The following is a 14,734-nucleotide window of genomic DNA, read 5'->3' on the forward strand; positions in this document are numbered from 1 at the left end:
GTAGTGCACTGGGATAAGTGGAAGGGCAGGGCAAGGTGACCACATGGACCCTGTCAGTAGAGGAGGAAGCAAAGAGAAGCAGTGATGGACCAGAGACTCCCTTGCAGACCACAATGAGGATGCAGACTGGCTCCCTGCAAACCTTGAAAGGCAATGGCAGCACTAATAGCTGCCAGCAGCTCCAGGAGAACCCCGTGCCAAATGAGTGGAGTGCAGTGGACCCTGTGTCAGAGAGGTCAAGTGTTGCAGACTGATAGAGGAAGTGAAGAGGAGCTGCAGCCCTTGGAATGAATGCCTGTTAGAGTGGCCTGTGCAGTGCTGCCTGGTGTGTGAGGGACCCTGCGTTGGAGCAGGAAGGACTGTCAAGGAGTCTCAGAGAGGAGACGCAAGCAGCAGTAGCTATCAGGTTGAACTGAAAGACTGACTGAAACCCCCACTCCCTGCCCCCTACTCCATTGAGGAGGGGAAGGTAAAAACATGGTGATCAGATGCCTGAGCTCAGGAGGAGGGGAAGGGTGAGGGGAAGGGGATCTTAGAGGGGCTGGTCATACTTTTCACCATTCACCATACTCTGTATTGTTTCATTGTCTATTTCTGTTTCTTATGTTTTTAGTTGATGGCAGATTAAATTGCTTAATTTTCTTCCCCAAATTGAGTAGTTCTGTCTGTTTTGCTTGGGACCATAACTGGTGAATGAGCCCTCCCCATCCTTAGAGAGTACCAGAGGCCCTAGGTACTTATCTCTTCCCCATGAACTGAGTGGCTGATCGTGGTCTTTTTTTTCTAGATGAGCCTAAACCGGGAAAAGAGACTAAAGTTTGAGGACTGTGAATTACAGAAAGGAGTAGGCCTGTCTTGAATGTTCTGGTGTCATGGTTTGACATGATAGCCTTTTCTGGTAAGGGGGAAGGGGCTTTAAAGATGGCTCCTTGTAAGAAGTTGCTTGCAACTCTCCCGAGCTCTGAGCCAGACCCACTTCTGGAGCTGAGTTAATTAGACACCTCCACGATGACTTTTTAAGAAGCCGGAAGAGGAGGTTTCTTCCTCCATCTTCTTCCTTCTTCTGCCCTTTCTTTTTCTTCTGGCTGGTTGTGGTGCAAGGAGTAGGAACAGTGAAACAACCATGTGGACTCCAAGGTCAGTGATGAAAGAGAGGAGGAGGTGTGCTGGACCAGAGACTCCCCTGCATTCTATGGAGAGAACTGGTGAAGCTGTGATTTATTTTCATTTCTTTAAAGACCCGCATCAGCAGTAGAGACTCATTTTCCTAAAGCTGGCCCCAGTCCAGGGGCTGCAATTCACTTCATTAAAGGCCCTGAGCCAGGGACAGTGACTATGGCCAGAGGAGGCCATGTCCCGTGGGCTGGACCCAACCACTTCACTGCAGACCCCGGGGCAGTGATTTTCTTCTTTAAAACTATGGCCTGAAGAGGCCGTGTCCCGAAGGAGGGACCCTTTATCACTATGGCTATGGGAGGTTGTGTCCCGAGGAAGGGACACAATATCCACAGCTGTAACTATGGGGAGGAACCCACAACAAAGCAGCTCATTAAACTTATGCCCACAAGAGGCCTTGTCCCGAGAGAGGGACCCTGTAACTGCAGAAACTGCAACCATGGCAAAGAATCCACGCCAGAGATATTCACCAAGGACTGCGTCCCGTGTGAGGGACTCTGTATCAGCAGAAGCCAAAGCTGTTGGGAGTAACCAACACCAGAGAAGTTTGTTAAGGACTGTGTTCTGGGGGATGAACCCTTGTCGTGGTTTAGGCCCATCAGGGAACAAAGACCACGATTAGCCTCGAGTACCGAAGAGGCTGAGAATTGCTCAAGGGCAGTGAGAGTTTAATTGCCGCTTAAGGTTCAGGACAAAACAGACCAGGCCACTCGGTTTGGGGAAGAAAACAGAGAAACAATTTAATGCAACATCAACTAAAACATACCCCAAAAACCCAAAACATAACCAAAATGAAACAACACAGAGTGATACATCAATGAAGAGTCCAACCAGCCTTTTTAAGAACACCTTCTTGCCACCCCTCCCCTCTTCCCGGGCTCAGAGCCCTGATCCCGGGGTTTTTACCTCGTCCCCCCTGAACGGTTCGGGAGGGGGCAGGCAGTGAGGGGTTTCAGTTAGTCTGTTCCCGATAGCTTCTGCCGTTTGTCCCTCCTCAGGATGAGCGAACTCCACACCAGTCCTCCCTGCGAGTTCGTGGGGTAACTCACACGCATGGCAGCCCTGCACGGGCTGCTCCGACGCCCATTTATTCCAAAGGCTGCAGCTCCTCTTTGCCTCTCGTGTGGGGCTGCTCTGCGGCGTGCAGGCTCTCCAACACGGCCTGGGCCATGGCCGTCTCCCCACACAGTCCCTCGCCCGTCCAGGCTCACTCACATGGAGCTGCTGGTAACTCTCTGTCCTGCCATGGATCTCCATAGGTTGCAGGGGCACAGCTTGCATTCTCGCCACGGCTCGCAGAAGGGTCTCTGGTCTACTGCTTCTCCTTCCTTCCTCCTTCTCTGTCTGAAGGGTCCGCGTGGTCGCCTCCATCTTGTATCATCCTTACACCTCCTGCCTCGCATTCCGAATTCCCGTCCCCTAAATAGTGATGGCAGAGGCGCCAGATTGGCCCAGCCGGGCCGGAGGTGGGTGTGAACCCAGGAGCCGGGGGAGAGTCCGCAAACTCTCTACCGGGTCTTCACTGCAACCCACTCTCCCTGTTACTAAGCCAAAAGCTGCTCCTTGCTAAACCAGAACAACCCTGTATTGGAGCAGGGGAAGAATGCCAGGAGTCGTCCTCATCTGAGAAGAGAGAAGCGGCAGAGCCCATCTGTGAGAGACTGACCACATCCCCCATTCCCTGCCCCGCTGAGCCGTTGAGGGGGGAGGAGGTAGAGATAAAGGGAGCAGTGACCTGGGCCTGGGAAGAAAGGAGGGATGGGGGAGGGAGATCTTAAAGTGCTGGTTGTAATTTTCTCAACTATCCTACTCCCTTTTTGCTTTTATTCCATTCAGTTTCTTGAAGAATAAACTTTCTTACTTTCCTCTCTGAGTAATGGAGTAGATTTTGCCCAGAACCGTAACTGGCAGTCAGCTCTCCCTGCCCTTGTCTTAATCCACAACAACCTTGCTTATCTTTTACTCCCATTTTGCTGGGGCCTCTGCCATCCTAAAGAGGGTGGGGGTGAATGGGGGCACCGAGCGAGAGACTGTCGTGATCCTGCTGTGCTAGCTGGGCCAAACCACAACATCTGGTAGCTCTCATTTCTTACTACTAGCCCTACCACTAAGTGTCTTACCACTTTTTCAAATGCATCTCACCCATTTGCAGGGGAAACTTAAATTTCTGTAATATGTAGCCTACCATATTAAAACAAATTACTGCACTGATAAGGGTTTCTAATGCAACAAGCGTTAAACTATAATAGCACAACTGCTGACATATGAACACCCTCTCCATTGAGGGGGGAAACTCCTTAGAGAAGAGACAAGCCAGACCACTATCTTGTGCTAAATCAACCTCTAATCACTCATCACAAGTCTTCTGAATTGCATCATTTGAACTTGTCACCTTTTTTGTGCTATTTCTGGTAATGGGGAAGGGACTGTAAAGATGGCTTCTATAAGAAGTTGCTCAAAACTCTTCCCAGCTCTGAGCCAGACTCACTTCTAGGACTGAGTCAATTAGGCACCTACATGATCACTTTTTAGGAAGAAGCAGCTGGAAGAGGAGGTTTCTTCCTATTCCTTCTAGTTCTGTTCTTCCTTCTTTTCCAGATGGTGGTGGTGCAAGAATTTGGAAGAGAGAGAGAAGCAAACATGTGGACGCCAAGGCCAGTGAGGGAAGAGAGGAGGTGTGCTGGAGCAGAGACTCCCCTGCATCCTGGGGAGAGGACTGGTGAATCTGAGATTTGTTTGCACTTTCTAGAAGACCCCACACTGGGGGTAGTGGCTGTGCCCAGAGGAGGCTGTGTTCCCTAGGAGGGATCCTGTATTCACAGAAGCTGTAGTTGTTGGGAAGAACCCACACCAGAAAAGTTCGTGTCCAGTAGGAGGGACCTCGTATTGGAGCAGGGGAAGAATACAAAGAGTCATTGGCAGAGAAGCAACAGAGCCCATCTGTGAGAGACTGACCACATCCCCCATTCCCTAGCCCCCTGTGCGGTTAAGTGGGGAGGAGGTAGAGATATGAGGAGCAGTGAGCTGAGCCTGGGATTAAAGGAGGGATGGGGGAGGGAGATCTTAAAGTGCTGGTTGTATTTTTCTCATCATCCCGCTCTGTTTTTGCTTTTTGTTCTGTTCTGTTTCTTGTAGGTAGTAAAATAAACTTTCCTTTCTTTCCTCTCTAAGCTGAGCTGTCAAGTCTGTTTTACCTGAAACGATAATTGGCAGTGAGCCCTCCCTGCTCTTGTCTTGATCCACAATATCTTTGGTTAACTTTTTTCCTCTCATCTTGCTGGGGCGACCACCATCCTAAGGAGGATGGGCGTGGATGGGTATAGTAAGAAAGTGCTTCATTGCTGACTGGGCAAAACCATGACAGAACTTCATATCATAGCAACTGGGGTTTGCATTTCTAGCACAAAAAGTTAGATTTGTAATTGTCAGATTGTACCAGATGGACTTGAGCAAGGGCTAGAAAGCAGTTGTGACTTTCTAGATGAGAGCAGAGAAAGATAACAATGATCTAACTTGCCAAGTAACTGTCTGCAACACTTTTCTAAAGGTGTGTCAGTCTGAGATACCTTTTTTGGTGCTGGTAAACACAGGATTTTCCTTCAACATGTGAACATAACCTATTTTGAGTGATAGCCATTACAATTTTATGGAATTTGCAGAAATTAAATGAAGTTAAAATTTAACAATAAAGAATCATAGCAGTGGATTATTTCATATAAAATGTCACCAATCAAAAAAAAAATCCATAATCAGGGTAAAGATATGGCATAGAATTCAGAGATTTTACTTTAGGAAGAAGTCTCAAACTTGGAAGGAATAGAGATTACACTGATAATTTTTTTTTTCTCGTCTTATCTTACAACTAGAAAGTACTCCATATTCTGTACACTGTTTGCAGAGATTTACTGTGCCTTCTGTACCATATGACACATTTACTCAGTGGCTGCTACTAAAGGTTAATGGCTTGGTTGCAATCTTCATATTAAATATGATGCAAATGCTAACTTGTTTTTCATGGGTCACGAGAGAGTCCCAGGGCCACCTATTTACAGGATTCTAAATATTGTCTATAAATTTATGCCTATAAAAAAAAAGGAAATTCCACACAAATTTCAAAGTAATTGGCCCTCCAAACAAAGATCAAGATACATTAATAAATTGTCTTATTGAAAACAATCTGGTGACGTGAGAGTTTGGGGAATGTCTCTTGACCTTCCTTCCATGTTTCTTCTTTATTATCACAAGACAATTGCCAGAAAACAAGACTGAACCTGTCTGTTTTTTATTCTTGTATAATAATTAACATTGGCTAATACAAGCCATTCTCAAAGCTCACACAATGGTCTGTCAATCAGAATTCAAGTGGAAAATCAGAGACAACTACAAAACATGTCTGGTCATAAATTATTTAACAGACTGTAAAATTTTGGCTTCAAAATGTTTCTTGCCACAGGCAGGGCCAAAGAAGCCTTTCTGGACCAGCTGTACTGCTTGAGACATAATGTGCGCCAGTGTGGCTGTACAGAGCAGCCATCAACAGTCACGAGAAAAGATTCTGTGATGAAAATCTGCAGCTTCTACCCACATGAGTGAATTCTCCTGGGTTTTTGCTGCAAGACCTCTGACATTTCCATTGCCTTTCTTCCAGTTCTCCTATATCCTTCCACACACTCTGCATGTTTAATCCTGTAAACAGGAACCCATGACAGATGGCTGCTGCTGCTTCTTGAAAGAGAGATTCACAAGTGTCTGACCCTTATTCTGACACTCACACAAGTCTTCAGTTCATCCTCCAACTTTCACAAAATGTTCAAAGTTCAGTACATTTACACTCTCCACCTTAATTTAATTTTCACCAAAACCATTTGGGAGGGTCACAAGTTATAAAGAGCACTTGGCAAAGAGGGAATTGTTTCTTGCCTCATGGAGATCTTGCTTTCCAAGCCCAGTAGGTCTGGCAGAACTCTTTCTACAGCTGCACTCTGCAATGAGTAGATTCAAGCACAAATTAATACAAGAGGGTAAGAAGAGTTTAATTTGAGAGGTAAAGAAGATTCAGAGTAACATGAAGAATGGAACTACTTTGATGAAACCAAGAGGTCTTCCTAGTCATGACTCCCTAAGAATGTATAAGTGACTTTCAGATTCTAAGGAGAAATTTAAAGTTTTATTAGATCAATAAAGGCAACTGACAAAAAGCAAGCTGTTTGGGGCATACCTTTATAGGTCTGAAATATAAACAGCAGACATCATAAATAAATACAGGCTGAGAATGATTACTTGTAGCTTAATTGATGTTACCCAATTTGAATCAAGAGGAAATTTGCTTCCTCAGTAAAGTGGGGAAGAGATAACTGTGTGATTTTCCTGAATAGTGAGTTATACCAAGCAGTATCAGAATTTACCGAAGCAGAACTAATATGCTCCAATGCTTGTCATTTTTCCAACTATATCAATTGGTCTGACAGGAGGTATTCATCCCAGTCCATTGTTGTAGTAATGCAGGCCATATTCAAAGACGTAGAGAGTCTAAGTAATGCACGTGCAGAGACGTACACAGGCAACGTAGTACAACCACCAGAGTTGACTCAAAGCCACCCTTCCTTTGCTAGCTACCTCCTTATATGCTGCTTCTGCCCATGAGATCACGCAGGGCCCAATTGATTAACTTGCAGTACCTGTTTCTGAAGTAGCTTGCCAGCTGCATTAACTTATCCCTACCATCTTTATTCAAACTGGCTGGTCCAAGCTACATCTGTGCCTACAATTCCCCCCTTTTTCTTTTTTGGACCAGCCAGCCTTTAGCAACACATTTCAAAATTAAAGGTACATGAAGAAAACATAAATATTTTTACCCATGGCCATGAGTTTACAACAAAAGGTCAATAACAGCTACATCGCTGAACAATACAATACAGAAATCCATAAACTCAAAATAAACATAATCTGATATGTGTTGCTAGGAGGGACGCACACTGGCAGGAAGGGATGAGTTCTTGGTAGCTCCACTGATATTTCTTTTTCCTGATGTAGTTCTGGACTTTTCTTCAGATCCTTTAGCATGCTGATCTGTGAGCATTATCTGTAAGATGGAAGTATCTCTTCATCCGTAGAAAATACACCATTTTTGCTTTCAAGTTCCCAATGTTCATCTTAAGTTCTTCAATTCTTTTAATGCAATACAGATAGCGGGAGGAATTTACAGCAGCGTACGTGGTGCCACAGTTGCGAGGGTTTACATTTTAATAGAGTCATGGATTGAGGGTGGATCACTTGGTTCTTTCCTCAAGATTGTTTTTTCCATTGGTCTTACAATTAAGTCCTTTCTGTTGATGTGGCTTGATCCATTTTGCTGGAATCCATCGGGGACCTTGTTCTGTAATGACACAAGCATAACCTCTTCCCCACGTTAACAGATCTGCAGGTCCTTGCCACTCTCCAGTAGTGGGATTCTTATACGAAACCTTAGGTTTGTCAGTAAAATCCAAATCCCGACTCATTTGGGCAAAGTGTGTTAATGCCGGTGGTTCATTCTGGTTTGCCACAATTCTGAGATGATTCATTGTATAAAGGGCTTTCATTAGTCTATCTTGAGGGCTTACCCCCTCTTCCCCCGTTTTCTGTTTTTCTAGAAGGCCTTTTAAGGTTTGATGTGTATGTTCAACAATGGCTTGACTGGTGGAATTTCCTGGGATTCCAGTAGTATGTTTAACACCCCATAAGTTTAGAAACTTACGTGTTTTACGGGCTATGTATCCCAAGCCATTATCAGTTTTTATCTCTCTTGGAACACGAAGGACTGCAAAGCAACTCCTCCAATGTCTTATGATGTCTCGAGAACTGTCACTGGTTAAGGCTGTGGCCCAAATCATGGCTGAATAAGTATCAATAGTGACATGTATACATTTAAATTGCCCAAAAGGAGTATAGACAGTGATATCTGATTGCCATATACCTAATGGTGCCAGACCCCTGGGATTGACTCCTACTCCTAGGCTGATTTGATTCTGGCATGCAGGGCATGTGGAAGCAATACCCTGAGCGTTTGATATGGTCAGGTCAAACTGCTTTGCCAGCATTTTTGCACTTTGATGAAAAAAATCGTGTGATCTTCAGGCTTGAGAAAATTTGTCAATTATTGGCCCCGTAGGTATCAATAAAGGAGCTGCCACTATCCTGTCAACAATTTCATTGCCAACTGATAGGCCATCTTTTAAGCCCGAATGGCTTTGAATATGTCCAATATAATAAGCAGTTTGACATTCATTTATCTGATGCCAGAGCCGCAGAAATAAGTTATACAAATTCTTAGAGATTTCTTTCAACAACGCTCTCTCTAATTGAGTGACGGCATCGACCACATAGAGGGAATCAGAGATGATGTTTAATGGGACGTCTGGCCATTTCTCGAAAGTTTTAACTACAGCCATCAGTTCCAGCAGTTGAACTGAACTGCCTGGGGAGTGAACAGTTAGATTTTGCCACTTTCCATTCTCCCACCAAACCACTCCTGCTTTGGCTTGGATCTTACTTGCGTCGGTAAAAACAGTCAGGTCTTTAACGGGTACTGCTGATCTCAACGGCCGGTCTTCCATTTGAAATTTAACAGAAAACAATTTATGAACCGGATAATGATTATTTATAGTTCCTGGATATGACAATAAGGCCCACTGTAATTCATCAGATTGTTGCAGTGCCCAGTTCAAGAACTCATCTGTGAGAGGAATGAAAATGACGTCTGCCTCAATTCCTGCTATTTCCAGCAGACGTTTCCTGGCCTTAACTATTATTTTCGCAATTGCCTCTAGTCTTGTGGTAATTGTTTTTTGCAAATTATATGGCAAAAATATCCACTCCAAGATCCTCAATGGGTCTTTCGCTACTGAATCCCATTGCATCAAGATTGCCATTATATGCTGGTTTTGACTTGTCACAGCAATGTTAACTGACAAGTCAGGATCATATCGGTGACTGTAGTTATTGACTATCTTATTTCCTATTTTTTCTATTGCTTGGATTTGCTGCCGAGACAGCTTTTGCGCACTATCAGCCTCTACTGAGCCCTTTAACAAAAGCATTAGTGGCGCAAGATCCTCATTTGTGATACCACATATGGTTCGTACCCATTGGATATCACCTATTAGCTTTTGAACGTCTGTTAAGTTAGCAATATCTGTTTTAATTGCCACCTTCTGAGGATAAGTGCATGCATCGGTGATGATATTACCTAAATATTTCCAAGAGGCGTGCATTTGTACCTTCTCTGGTGTGATCACCAACCTGGAGATGCTTAACTGCCGGTTCACTTCTTGTAGAATGCGATGCTGGTCCAGGTCTTTTCCTGCAATCAAGATATCATCCATATAATGGTAAAATAAGACACGAGGGTATTTTTTGTTCAGAGGTGCCAGCGCCCAGGCAACATAAGTTTGACAAATAGTTGGTGAGTTCTTCATTCCCTGAGGTAAAACAGTCCATTGATATCGTTTTGCTGGCTCTTGTTTGTTAATCGATGGTACTGTAAAAGCAAACTTCTCACTGTCATCCTCATGTAAGGGAATTGTGAAAAAACAGTCCTTTAGGTCAATCACCAACAGGGGCCACTCTTTTGGAAGCATTGCAGGAGAGAGTAATCCTGGCTGTAAAGCACCCATGTCTTGCATCACTGCATTAACAGCTCTTAGATCATGTAACAGCCTCCACTTCCCTGATTTTTTAGGGATAGTAAAAATTGGTGTATTCTACTGGTGGATGGCTTAACATGACCTTACTCTAATTGTTCATTTACTAATTCATGAATCTGGGCGAGCTTTTCTTTGCTTAGCGGCCATTGATCAATCCAAACTGGTTTATCTGTCAGCCAGGTTAACTTCAGGATTGGTCGCCCATCAATGGCCGCCATTAAAAATTTTCATTTGACAAACGAAAGCCCATTTGGCTTAAGGCGTCTCTACCCAAAAGCCAAACTGAAGTATTCATTACATAGGGCCTAATTTGCACACATCTATTCTCTTCACCCTGTATGCATACCGAAATCAGGTCTGTGCTAATTTTTGTCATCTGTATTCCTCCTACTCCAACAACAGGGGTGTCTAAATTCTCTAAAGGCCAGCTTTTTGGCCAATAGGATAATGGAACAATAGTAACATCTGCTCCCGTATCCAGTAATGTGTTGTACCCAACCATGTGTTCACCATTTGGATGTTGGAATACAACTATCTGAGTGGGCTTTCCCTGTGAAAGTGGCATTGCTGGTCTTACCTCAGGTACTCCAGTGGATCCAAAACCACCATCTCAACGCTTACGACTTCCTGCAAAAGGAACTTTAGCCCTGAAAGGAACTAGTTGAGCTATTTTAGTTCCTTTAGGTATATGAACTGGTGGCTGCCAAACTTTAACCATTATTCCAATATTTCCTTCATAATCCGCATCAATTACACTGGGGAGCACAAAAATACCCTGTCGAGAGGCTGATGACAGTCCTAAAAGCAAAGCACTTAAACCATAGCCAAGGAGTCCGTTAGCGTTAGATGAGATAACTGTTACCTCCGTGTTGTGGATGGTTACATCTACTGCTGTTTCCACATCCACTCCTGCGCTTCCTGCAGTGGCTGATCTGAGGCCATCCAGGCAGCTGTTGGTGTTGAAGGGCGTTTTTGTGTCATCGCGCTCGCCCTTTTTGCGCTCGTTAATCTGTTTCCCTTAGGCATTATATGTCTGGCCACTCGAGAGCGGCACTCAGTGGCTCTATGGCCAAATTTGCCACATCTGTAACAATTGCCATGAAATCTGCCGTTGGACCCAGATGGCCTGGCGGAGCTGTTTGTCCATACCAATGGTCTGGACCGACATTGATTTTTCACGTGTCCTATTTTTCCACAGTTAAAGCATTTTGGCCTCCGATTTCCTTTGTGAGGTTGAACTAAAGGTTTCAACGCTGTTGCCTTTGGTTTTTCCATCAGTTCCTCCAAATGGGCCAAAGTCTGTTTCATATCTTCTCCATGTCGTATTAATTCTTCCTTTAATAATTGTCTTTGTTGATCTTCAACTTCACTAGATGTTGGGGGTGATGATGGAAGAGGAGTACACTCAGGGATTGATGAGCTCAGGGGCAATGGCATATCCACAGTGTCATTTGTAAAACGTACCTTTCTTTCTCTGCCAGGTACTCCTTCAGGCATAGCAGAAGGATGGGATGGGGGCAGGATGGTGAAGGGTGGGTGGGAGGGGAGGAGAAGCAATGCGCGTATTCAGCTCCTGGAAGCGTGCTCTAGGGGGTTCTGGGGGATGTGAGCTCACATCCATGCTCTCCTCTTCTAGAGGTGGAGCCGAGGGTATTATGACATTATCCCCTCCGAAGAGTCTCTTAGTATTTTCTTCTAGAGGTGGAGCCGATGGTACTATAAAGTTACCATCTCCAAAGAACCTTTTAGCATCTACCAGGAACGCAGATGGTACAGCAGTTTCTGCTTTCATGGCAGCAGCTGCAGCACGCTCAGCTTCTAGCTGGTGTATAATGGATGATACCGATTTACACAAGCCGATAGCATTATTCAACATGTCTCCTAGGTTTTCCCAGTGTCCCTTTTCATATACTTCTTGGGGGGAGACAAAGAGACCTACTTCCTGTCCCCATCTTACAAGTTTTAGCAAATCCTTTCTTTCATAATTGAATCCTTTCTCAGCAAGGATATGCTGGAGGGTGTCAATAGGATTTTCCTCTTTGCTTATCATTTTTCCCATTATATCAGTTTACTCAGATCACTTGTCTTTTCAAGCAGGAATCCAAGTGCTTTTCTGCCGAGGGTTCTTAATCCAACCAATTCGGCGAATCACGTCGGGGTCACCAAATGTTGTAGTAGTGCAGGCAATATTTACTCAAAGACGTAGAGAGTCTAAGTAATGCAAGCGCAGAGACATACACAAGCAACCAGAGTTGACTCAAAGCCACCCTTCCTTTGCTAGCTACCTCCTTATATGCTGCTTCTGCCCATGAGATCACGCAGGGCCCAATTGATTAACTTGCAGCACCTGTTTCTGAAGTAGCTTGCCAGCTGCATTAACTTATCCCTACCATCTTTATTCCAACTGACTGGTCCAAGCTACATCTGTGCCTACAGTCCATTATAGGAATTACAGCACAATGAAGAGTGTAACCAAAAAAAGTTCAAAGTTTAACAGTCATTTTTCCAATCTGTCACATCCCTTGAAATTAGTGTTAATAACACTTACCACTTGCGTCTCACTTCTTGTCTCCAAAATCAAATATTTAATTAGACAGTCACTCTTTATGAAAACAGTTGTTGAGGCATTTGAACTCAAGAGGAAAAGTTAGTGGTTTTAGGTGGAATATGAAATTAAAAAGCCATTGTAGCTTTGCAGAGGAACAGTTGAAGACAATATATGGATATGGTCTGGATATTTGAGCCACAGCATTTGAACATAATTAGCTACCTGAGACAACACAGGTCAGCTAAGTCAGCCAAGGTAGTAGTTTCATGATCTTGTTTCAAAGCTAAAGTAGACTGCAGAACAAAAGCAAGGATACAAAACTGTAGTTATTTTTAATTATGATACAATGTTCAGTCCAGGCAGAAGAAGCAGACTCCTTACTGAGTCTTAGCTGTGGGATAGACTGTTCTTGAGTCTGCAAAAGGCATCTCAGAAAATCAACCAGTTCTCCTGAACCCATCTTTCTGAGTCTATGTGTTAATAGTGTTCTTCTAAGATCAGGAAGTCCAGAACTGTGATTTTTGTCCTGTTCTCTGCTTTTAGGATCCTGTTTTCCATGATCTCAAAGGCCACTGTAGCCAAGGCAACCCCCAGTGTCCACATGTCTGATTAGTTCTTCCTTGTTTGCAAGTATAAGGCCTGTATCATGACCTGTGTCAGAAAGGTATCATCAACATACTTGAGACATTCTGGACTGACTGTGCTGTCCTACCAGCTGATATTGGAGTGACTAAAGTTCCCCATGAGAACCAGGGCCTGTGAAGAAGTGGCTTCCTCCTGCTATCTGAAGAAGGCCATATCTACTTATTCCTGATCAGGAGATACCCACAACAGTGGTTAGGCTCATCCTTAGGCTCATCACCAGTCCCAAGGCAGAGCTCCACATATCCTCCCTGCTCTATCATGTAAAGAGCAGTTCACCCTGTTCACCATACTGTCCTGCGCTTTCTAAAGAGCCTATATTTGTCTGTATTGGGTCTGAGGTGGTGGTGATTTTCCATAGCAGCCCTTGTAGCCTTCTGTTGGTAGCTAAAAATGTGTGTTGATAGCACATCAGTGTTTTATCTACTACTCGCACAGCATCAAGGCTGTCCCTCCAGCATTCCTTCCCTCACCTTCACCAGTAGCTGTGGGTGGGCAGGATCCTGGGAGGGGCCATGGCCAGGACAGCTGACCCAAGCTGACCAAGGGGATATTCCATACCATACGATATTAGTGCACCAATATAAACTTGGGGAGAGAAGAGGGAAGGGGGAGGAATTTGTGATTCACTTTTTCCTTCCAAAACAACTGTTACGCGTACTGAAGGCCTGATTCTCGGGATTTGGCCAGACATCACTGCTGATGGGAAGCAGAGAGTAACAGCTTTATTTGCTTTGCTCCACTTCTCATATGTGTGGCTTTTCTTTTTTTTTTTTTTTTTTTTTTAAACTGTGTGAGGCTTCCATCTTATTTTCTCCCCTCCCTGACTTGCTGAGGAGGAGGGTGATAGAACAGTGTGGTGGGTACCTGGTATCCAGCCAGGGTCAAATCACCACACCATCGCAGCACTGTAGTTATGTGTACTTTTCACCATATCTCTCTGTCATCATAATGAAATGGCAGCCCTGTAACCACACGCAGATCTCTAAATCCTCCTGTTCATTCTTCATGCATTGTCTAGTGTCAAAAGTCAAGAGCTCACAGTCTTCATCACCATAGAAGTCTCCATTTTGCAAACTGATGAGCACAGGCTCTGCCTGCTCCTCCTTCAGTACACCTTTGGGTTTGGGCTGGTGAAGCGGTACGTTCTCAGGGAAGATCCAATCTTGGTTTTGGCATCCATTTGATGCTATGCAACTTGTTGACTTCCTGGAGCTCCTTTTTGCAGCTCCTACACAGATGCTATTCCAGAATACTCGTCCTTCAGGCAAGGAGCCTATCTCCCTGGCCCCAGCCCCAGAGAAAGGCTGCAGATGTCCCAGCACTGTCCAGATCTGCGAGGCTGCATCCCCCTTTTGGATCTCAGTCTGGGTTCAGGTCTCTGCTGTACCAGAATAGTTGCTCCTGTGGGTATTGGGGAATTGTTGCCTAGCCACAAGTGGGCAAAAGAGGAGGGGAAATCTGTGCTCCAGCACTCTGCAGCCTGAGAGGAGCAGAGCCTATATTCAAACTGCAAACAGATTGTCAGCATCAAGCTTGGAACTAAAGAAAAGAAAGATGCATTGCTGCCTTTCTTATAATGGGATAGCAATTAGAACCTAATCTCAGGAAGATTCAAATTTCAGTTTTTACATTTTATGTGTGATGGAAAATCAGCAACAAAACTCAAAAAAAGTACACTCAG

Source organism: Colius striatus, chromosome 5 (genome assembly GCF_028858725.1).
Source record: "Colius striatus isolate bColStr4 chromosome 5, bColStr4.1.hap1, whole genome shotgun sequence".
In the NCBI taxonomy this organism is placed as follows: domain Eukaryota; kingdom Metazoa; phylum Chordata; class Aves; order Coliiformes; family Coliidae; genus Colius; species Colius striatus.